The sequence below is a fragment of the Nansenia antarctica genome (assembly GCF_963989245.1).
Source record: "Nansenia antarctica genome assembly, chromosome: 7".
In the NCBI taxonomy this organism is placed as follows: Eukaryota; Metazoa; Chordata; class Actinopteri; order Argentiniformes; family Microstomatidae; genus Nansenia; species Nansenia antarctica.
This window is the reverse complement of record NC_137677.1, coordinates 61,091,425-61,100,189: the sequence shown is the minus strand read 5'-3', so window position 1 is coordinate 61,100,189 and position 8,765 is coordinate 61,091,425.

Sequence of the window (8,765 nt, the reverse complement as noted above, 5' to 3'; positions counted from 1 at the left end):
TCTCAGTCAGTGTTCCTATCAGAGTCCGTGCTGCGTGACTCACTGATCCAGTTCGACAAGAGCAGAGCAGGGGGCAGCAGCTCTCCGTCCACACAGAATCTGAGCTCTTCAAAGAAACCTGAGTTCAACTGAACTGGGCTAAACTGGGCTAAACTGGGCTAAACTGAACTGAGGGCCAGCAGCATGAACCTCAACCTGACAAGAAGAACCTCAAAGAGGATAATACTGTACATGATCTAATAACACCTGCAAGGTCCACATTTTTAACCCCCCCCGCCCTCTCCTCTCCTCCTCCTCCTCTCTCCTCTCCTCTCCTGTCCTCTCCTCTCCAGAACTGCTGGCTCAGTCTCTCCCTGCCTCTCGTGTCTCTCTTCTTGAATACAGCACAAATATTTTGGCAGGTGGTGTTTGACGATATTAGAGCACAAGCACCCAGCGCTCAGGGACATTGATTTCGCTCGTGCTGCCAAGAGCTTGTGGGTCCTCTCTCTCTCTCTCTCTTTCTCTCTTTCTCTCTATCCTGGCATCGACAGTTGAAGAAAAGGAGGTGGGGGGAGGGGGGGGGGGGGTGGATGACCTTGAGTCAGGAAGCAAACTTGACAAATAAACCGCAGGAAGGAAATGCAGCAGGGTAAACAAACACAGAGACGGCGGCGGGCCTGCAGCCACAGCGACTCCAGAGGTGGGAGACACAGTGTGGTCTGGCTGGAGGGAGAGAAGGAGAGAGAGAAGGAGGGGAGGAGGGGAAGAGAGGAAGAGAGAGAGAGGAGGAGAGAAGGAAGGAAGGGAAGAGAAGGAGAGAGAGAAGGAGAGAGAGAAGGAGAGAGAGAAGGAGAGAGAGGTGGTCTGGCTGGAGGAAGAGGAGAGAGAGAAGAGAGAGAGAAGGAGAGAGAAGGAGAGAGAGGAGAGAGAGAAGGAGAGAGAGAAGGAGAGAGAAGGAGAGAGAGAAGGAGGGAGAGAAGGAGAGAGAGGTGGTCTGGCTGGAGGAAGAGAAGGAGAGAGAGAAGGAGAGAGAGAGAGGATAGAGAGGTGGTCTCGGTGAGGGAGAGAAGGAGAGAGTGGTCTGGCAGGAGGGAGAGAAGGAGAGAGGTGGTCTCGGGAGGCGAGAGAAGGAAATAGGTGGTCTCGGAGGGAGGAGGCAGAAGGAGATAGGTGGTCTCAGAGGAGGAGGCAGAAGGAGATAGGTGGTCTCGGAGGAGGAGGCAGAAGGAGAGAGGTGGTCTAGGAGGACAGAGGGGAAGAGAAAAAGGTGGTCTGGGAGGAGGAGAGAGAGAGAGAGAGAGAGAGAGAGAGAGAGAGAGAGAGAGAGAGAGAGAGGAGGTTACATGAATGGCGTTTGAATGTGAATGAAAAGAACAATGTGTTTTTACAGTTGCTTTTGTGTCCATGTAACCTGCCGCGTCGGTCCTAATACTAATGAACTTGAACTTGAACATGTAGTTGTTTTGATTTCGCAGTCGTCCTTTCCCAGCACTCACCGTAGTTCATACTGTTCCAACAGCTGTCAGTTCAGAGGAGATGAATTGCAAAATGCCCACTTGTAATTCTGAGTGGATTTTTTCCCATGAGGCCATGCTCCCAGGACATCACTGACCTCAGCTCTGTTTGGCTGAATGCCCGGGGGTATTTCAAATCTTCTGCTTATTCAGTGGATGTTTGCTGATGGATAGTAGTCTTGGTGGGGGCTTGGGGGGGGACGGGGGTGGGGTGGGTTGGGGGGCAGCCAGTCCTAAAGATGTTTACAGTGCTCCTAAAATCAGCAACATCTGAGACAACAAGCATAATGATGTTTTTCTGATTCAGAACCACATGAATCATGTATCAACAGACTTAAAAATCTAAATAAAATAAATAGAAATGATACATGAAAAACACAAAAAAGACTCTGCATCTCCACGGGTCATCTCATGAACTTCCTCTCACCATTTGGGGGTAATTAAAGGATACTATATTCACTTCCCAGTATCACACACCCTCCTTTCCCAGTACCACACACTCTCATTCCCAGTATCACACACCCTCATTCCCAGTCGACACACTCTCATTCCCAGTATCACACACTCTCATTCCCAGTATCACACACTCTCATTCCCAGTCGACACACTCTCATTCCCAGTATCACACACTCTCATTCCCAGTATCACACACTCTCATTCCCAGTCGACACACTCTCATTCCCAGTATCACACACTCTCATTCCCAGTATCACACACTCTCATTCCAAGTCGACACACTCTCATTCCCAGTATCACACACTCTCAATTCCCAGTACCACACACTCTCATTCCCAGTATCACACACTCTCATTCCCAGTATCACACACTCTCATTCCCAGTATCACACACTCTCATTCCCCGTATCACACACCTCTCATTCCAGTACCACACACTCTCATTCCCAGTATCACACACCCTCATTCCCAGTATCACACACCCTTCTTCCCAGTATCACACACTCTCATTCCAGTACCACACACCCTCATTCCCAGTATCACACACTCTCATTCCCAGTACCACACACTCATCATTCCAGTATCACACACTCTCAGTCCCAGTATCACACACGCTCATTCCCAGTATCACACACTCTCGTTCCCAGTATCACACACTCTCATCGCCAGTATCCCCCATTCTTTCACACTATGTTATATTTGTATGAGACAGGTATTGCATTCTAAAGGCTGAAGGCATTAATCAGGTTAGCTCGGAAAGTATGCTGCTACTTCTCCTCTCTCTCTCACCCTCTCTCTCTCTCTCTCTCTCTCCACCGCCAAACCTCTCACACACACATCCATCCCCCATTCCAATATCTCCAACCCCTGACACACATTGACTCCCCCATCTCTCTCTCTCTCTCTCTCTCTCTCTCTCTCTCTCTCTCTCTCTCTCTCTCTCTCTTCTTTCCCTAGGGATGATTTATCCCTCCCTCTCTCTCTCTCTCTCCACCTCCGCGGCCCTCCGGGTCAGTCGCGGGCCCCATCACTCTGTCTGAGTCTTAATCCTACACTGGAGATGCCCGTGCCAATAGGAAAGAAAAACAGATTAAAGAGAGAGAGAGAGAGAGAGAGAGAGAGAGAGCTAAGTCTGACTCTCTCTCTCTCTCTCTCTCCCCCCCCCCTTAATAAAGGATAAAGGGTAACAAACCCAGGAAGCCGCTGGCTGGAGACTGGAGAGGTGAGTGCTACAATGGGAGTTTCCAGAACCTCAGTTGATGAAGGCGGCTGCTCTGAGCCCGCGGCGCGGCGGGGCGCTCAGTGATCAGAACCCCCTCCGCGAGACGGGGGGGGTGAACCTGTTTCCACGACGATGAGCCAGAGGAACAGAACCTAACAAACATGTGCGGATCAACGGTGTAGGAGAGCAGCAACGGGGTAATTATGGGCTGTCACGACTGTCCGAGGTCACCGACGACGACGGTTATCATCGAGAGAGAGGGATGGGGGGGAGGGCGGGGGGGCTACAGGAGTATGTGTCTTTTGTGTGGATATTAGACTACAGTCCCTGTTGTGGGTGAGAGGAGGAGCAGGCGGAGGGAACAGTGGGAGGGTGGTGGGGTGGTGGGGGGCAGAGGGGTGGTAGCAGGGTGGGGGTGGGTGGGGGGGGCAGAGAGGGAGAGAGGGAGATAATGACCGTGTCAGTCTCACACTGTTCTTCTCATAAAAGCCTGAGCCTGGAGGAAGCTGAGAAACGGGAGAGGGGGAGTGTGTGGGTGCTTGTGTGCGTGCTTGTGCGTGTGCGCGTGCGTGTGTGTGTGTGTGTGTCTAGTGCAGTGGGCTATTGTACACACACCTCTCCACACCTCTCTGACTCTCTAAGAGGCAAACCTAAAATCTCGCTGGTCAAGACCGCCGCAACAGTGCGGCCCCCTCCCCCCCCCAACCCCTCCAACCCCCCTCCCCAGCCCCCCGACGTGGTCCATAAGAGGGTCTGAGATCCCCTAACAATAGGGCCCTTTCCCATGGCGGTACCGCGGCGGTATGGAAGCACGCTGCTGGTCATTGTGACTCGCTGGACTCTGACAGGCGCCGGCCATACTAACAATGTGTTTAATGGACACGGCCGCGTGTGTGTGACGCCTCGCCCACACGACATCAACATCACCGCCACCGTCTGCAGGCGGCAGGCAGGTGGGTGGTAGGCGGGGGGCGTGGGGGGGGGGCAAGGATGAGGTCATTTTGGGGGGGGGGGGGAGGAGGGGGGCATGAGGAGGGACAACATAGTCATGCGTAACAAGGAGTGTGTAAAGGAAGTAGAGGGGGGTGGGTAGGGGGGGGTTATGGTGGAGTTATCGTGCTATTGTGTTGTTGTAGGAACCTGCGTTGGAAACGTTCTGTGAAAATAAAGTTATTTTTTATAGAGATTAGAGAGAGAGAGACTGAAAGAGAGAGTGACAGAGAGAAGAGCCGGGGAGAAATGTGGGAGAGAGAGTGAGAGGGGAAGAGAAAGAGAGAGAGAGAGGCCTGACAGAGAGAGGGGGGGTGGAGAGAGAGAGGGGGGAGAGAGAGAGGGGGAAGAGAGAGAGAGAGGACAAGAGAGCGAGAGAGAGAGAGAGTTTGCAACGAGGAAGACAAATGCGCGTCATTGCGAGGTCTCTCTCTCCAGGTGTTTGTCTAGTGATCCGGGGGTGTCGTTGATTAGTTTGCCCTCCCTCGCTTCTCTATCTCTGCTCTGTGTGTGTGTGAATTGTACGCTGCGCTCCAGGGCCCCAGTCTGTTGCCAGTGTCTCTCTCTGCCTTCTCAGACACGACTAGACGCTGCCCGCTGCCTTGTTAGGGCCGTGATTGATTGAGCGGGGTCTGGCGGTCCTAAAACCCCCTGCACGGTTCATTTGTTATACATTTATAGTTCATAATCCATCTGCTCACACCTCCTTTAGACTTTTATCTAATTTTTCATTTTTCCTTGTGTGTGAGAGGAGACTCGTTTCTCTCCTCAGGTTTTGATGGATCGTGGCGGCGTCTGTCGTCTGAGATGGGCCGCCGCCGCACTGCTAGTGGGAAGCGCCACATGTGTTTAGCAACGCCAGATTGGACGATGTCTTTGTTGGTCAGAGGCGTACGTTGTCGTACATGGTTGCTGCTGTTGTTCTTTGAAAATAAGTTGTTGTTGTTGTTCTTTTAACCTAAGTCTGGCCGGAGTAGAAATAGAAGTATTTCCAGTTGCGTTCAGGGCAGATATGATGGGAGTTGAAGGAACTTCTTGTTACTTGTCAATGGAGGTTGAGGGTTGTGGCAATGTTTAATCACTTTTTTTTTTTTTGGTCAAATGTGATACAGTAGGTTAGAAAAGAGGATTGGAGGCGCCTTAATCACATTCACTACTGTCCATAAAAGAGTTGGTCTCACACAAATAAACATATAAACATGAACTGAACTCGAGCATCGTTATCAGTAAAATAGTCATTTTGGGATAAATAGCTCAAAAACAACATGGGCCACTTCGCCCCAAGCTGAATCTCATACGACGACTGTTGTTGCGGTGGCCCGCCAGCAGGTGGCAGTAGAGGACCACAGATCTCGACGCCGTGTCTGTGTCATTTAGAGTTTACCATCTGGTGCGATGCATGGGGTCCTACGAGACTCCTCATGCACGGGAGAGGAGAGGAGGCAGACCTAAATCATGTTACCCAGCTTTTCTTTCTTCCCCTCTCTCCTCCTCTCTTTTCCTCTCCCGTCCTCCTATATCTTCTCTCTCTCTCTCTCTCTCTCTCTCTCTCTCTCTCTCTCTCTCTCTCTCTCTCTCTCTCTCTCTCTCTCTCCTCTCTCTCTCTCCCCTCTCTCTCTCTCTCTCTCTCTCTCTCTCTCTCTCTCTCTCTCTCTCTCTCTCTCTCCCCCCTCTCTCTCTCTCCCCCCCCCCCGCCCCTCTCTCCCTCTCAGCCAAACCCACTCATCTCTGCTGTTAACGATATGCGGCAGGGGAGAGAGGATGGAAAGGGCTCAGAGAGGCCTGCTATGGGAAAACGTGTTCATTTACAATAAGGAACATCAATGATGGCGGAGGATGTAAAGGCATAACAGAATGAATAACATGGTTTATTAATCTCAGCTGTATTCAACTATTGTATGACGAATCAGAGGAGGGGGAGAGGGGCAGAAGAGTGGTGCTGTGTGTGGAGCTACGCTAGCCTTTACTACGGTCTCCTATGGGGATGTATTAGCTAACAATAAGCGTTAGTGAATGTTAGAGATTCATAACAATGACGACAATTGTTTTCGGAGCCGGCAACAATGTGGACGGGAGTTATAGGAAAGGAAGAGGCCCGGTGTGACGTCGTGCTAGATCGTGCTAACAACAGGGATAGGTGCTTGCTATGGCTAGCCTAACACATACGTCTGGACTGACGTATCGACTAGCCATAAGGAAACGTTTTAGTGTCCACGTCTAGCTAGGTCTAAAAGTTCCCACGGACACCGAAGCATACCTTTCTGTCGAAGCGGACGGGCGGCCAATTGCATTGCCTCATTCTCCGTGTTAGTTGAGGTGTGTGTATTGGAACACCGTTTGGAATTAGCCGTCGTTGACTGTCACGACTGGATGAGTATGAAGTCGACGCGGCGGTGCTTTACGACGCCGTGTCTGCGGGGGCTCGTCTGAACGTGCGGTGAGAGGCCGGGGGAGTCTTCAGCGAGAGGCTGGGGAGACAGGCAGCACATTACGAAATGATCTGAGCCAAGAATAATGACATGAAAGTCGTAAAAAAAGAAAAAAAGCTCATTTTAGTGTCAAGCCGGGACATCTCCTCTACGGCTCCTACAGCTCTTCACTGGGAGGCTGCATATCTATATGAGACGGTGTGGAAGTGTGTGTGTCTGTGTGTGTGTGTACACGTGGCTGTGTGTGTGCATGTGTGTGTGTGTGTGTGTGTGAGAGAGCCTGTGTGTGTGTGTGTGTGTGTGTGTGTGTGTGTACACGTGGCTGTGTGTGTGTGTGTGCATGTGTGTGATTGTGTGAGCGCCTGTGTGTGTGTGAGCGCCTGTGTGTGTGTGTGTGTGTGTCCTCAGAGTGAAGAGAGGCGATGGTATAATGAGGTCCAGTGCAGGAAGCTGCTGCTTAAAGCAGACCACCAGGGACGACGGCGTGTCTGATCTCCGAGTGGCTGGCCTGGCACTCGCTCCCGCCACACGCCGCACGCCACCGAGAACCCCCGGTGGTTCGTTCAGCTCCTCCCTACCCCCGGAGAACACTCCGGGGAGGCGGTGGCGGCGGCGAGCCGTTGGCCCAGGACGCGTTTGGCCAACGATGCCGGAGTAAATCTGTCCTGATCTCTAGGCCGTGTGGCTACGACCATTATCTCTTGAGTCCTGTCCAGAGCAGGCAGACCGGCACGCAACGTTAGCAGGGAGATGAAGCTGGGGGGGAGGGGGGAGGGAGGGGGGGGGGGGGGGGGGGGTGCAGGAGGGCAACCTGTGTGAACGGGGTGAGCGAGAAAAAGAGAGTTTTACATTCCAAAAATCTTTATTTGGGTCAGTACATGGACACTGGAATACCACACACACCTAATCACTCAGGACATCTTCATCATCATCATCGTCATCATCGTCATCATCACTATCAACACACTAACCACTGAGGACTTTCCCCAGGTGCTTGCGTTCCCTACGATATATGCATGTTCCACCCTCTGGCGAGCAGCCACCAACCCCATCAACATACCCACCAGGTCTACAGACATTGTGTTCACAGTGTGTGTGTGTGTGTGTGTGTGTGTGTGTGTGTGTGTGTGTGTGTGTGCGCGCATGAGAGAGAGTGAGAGAAAGAGAGAGAGAGACACACACACACACACATACAGAAACTGAGAGAGAAGGAGAGAGAGAGATTGTTGGTGAGAAAAACAGAACGAAGAAAACAGAGACAGGAAAAAAGAGGGAGAGAGAGGGAGAGAGAGAGAGAGAGAGAGGGTGACAGAGATTGGCAAAGGGTCCATATTAGATTAATTCCTGGACTGACATGCTTCGCTGGCACGCGCAACAGACGCCTAACACAAAAAGAACGGCGCACCATTAGAAGAGAAATTATGTTGCTCTTTGTTAATTACAAGCTCTGTTATATGAGTGAAGCACTTTTTTCCAGTAGAGGAGGTCCCGTCCTGGGCCCTGTCACCGGTTCTAGAAGAAGTCCAGACCCGACACGGCCTCAGCGAACTGCTTATTTCTTCTTGGGTCATAAATGTAGCGCACAGTTTCATCTTCGAGCCGACAGAAAGACTAAGCTGTAATTCCCTCTGTTATTTCATCACGCTACATTTTTTGCAGTGTTCGTAATACCTAATAGGTTTAGCACATTGACATGCAAGTGGGGCAGCCAGAGAGAGAGGGAGAGAGACAGAGGAGAAAGCGAGAGAGAAATATATATATATGTATCAAAAAAAGAGTGTTTAAATGAAGGGGACAGTTGGCGTGGAGCTCCAAGTGCTGTGGTTGTGGCTGTCCGTCCGGGCTTAGCGTTCTCTGGTTGAGATGAGAGGAGCGTTAGCTACAGCCTCTCTCTCTCCTCTCGGGGGCCTCTCTGGGACCTGGCACGCTGAGCCCTCTCCTCTCCGAGGTCCGTGGTGGTGCTGGCTGGACCTCTGGATCTGGCACGCTCAGCCTGGCCTCTTTGGCGAGCCTGCTGACTCCGCTCCACTCCGGGGAGAGCGGGTGGACGTCAGAGAGAGAGAGAGGCCCAGGCCAGGCCGCACCACGGGACCGAACAACCCAGAACAACCCCTGGCTCCTGGGGGACGGCCACCGATGCTGACTCACCTCCTCTGGCAATGAACACCCTGGT